Raw genomic sequence first — 626 nt, forward strand, 5'->3', positions numbered from 1 at the left:
AGGGGAGAAACCCAAAAGGAGGAAGGGACCCAGGAAGAAACAAGAACTAGCCTTCAGGGTAGGAGCAGAGCCCTCTGCTCCGCCTGCCTATGAAGATGCTGGGGGAGGGGACCGATCTGGACGGTCTTTTAATCCAGGGGTATGGAGAACAGTCCAGGCCAAGCTCTCGCTGGCCTATCCAGTCTTCCAAGATCCCCAAGGTAATAGATACCACGACCCCCTGGATTTCAAAGCTATCAAGTCATTGGCTGAGTCTGTTAGGACCTATGGAGTCTCAGCTGCATCCACTGTCTCCCAGGTGGAAACCCTTAATCGTTACTGCATGACTCCTGGGGATTGGAATGCACTAGCCCGAGCGTCCTTGGGCCCTGGGCAATATCTTGATTGGGGAACCTTTCTAATTGAGTTTGCAGGTGAAGAAGCAGCTGCCAATCAAGCTGCAGGTAACTCTGCATGGGATAGAGATATGCTGTTAGGTCAAGGTTGTTTTGCTAATCAGCAGACGGGTTATCCAGCTCAGGTCCATGCAAAAATCAATGGGATTGCCATCAGGGCCTGGAAATCCTTACCAAATAGAGGGGAAGTGGGAGGCAACCTCACTAAGATCATACAGGGCCCTACTGAGA

Source organism: Octodon degus, unplaced genomic scaffold (genome assembly GCF_000260255.1).
Source record: "Octodon degus isolate 3935 unplaced genomic scaffold, OctDeg1.0 scaffold00100, whole genome shotgun sequence".
Classification (NCBI taxonomy): Eukaryota; Metazoa; Chordata; class Mammalia; order Rodentia; family Octodontidae; genus Octodon; species Octodon degus.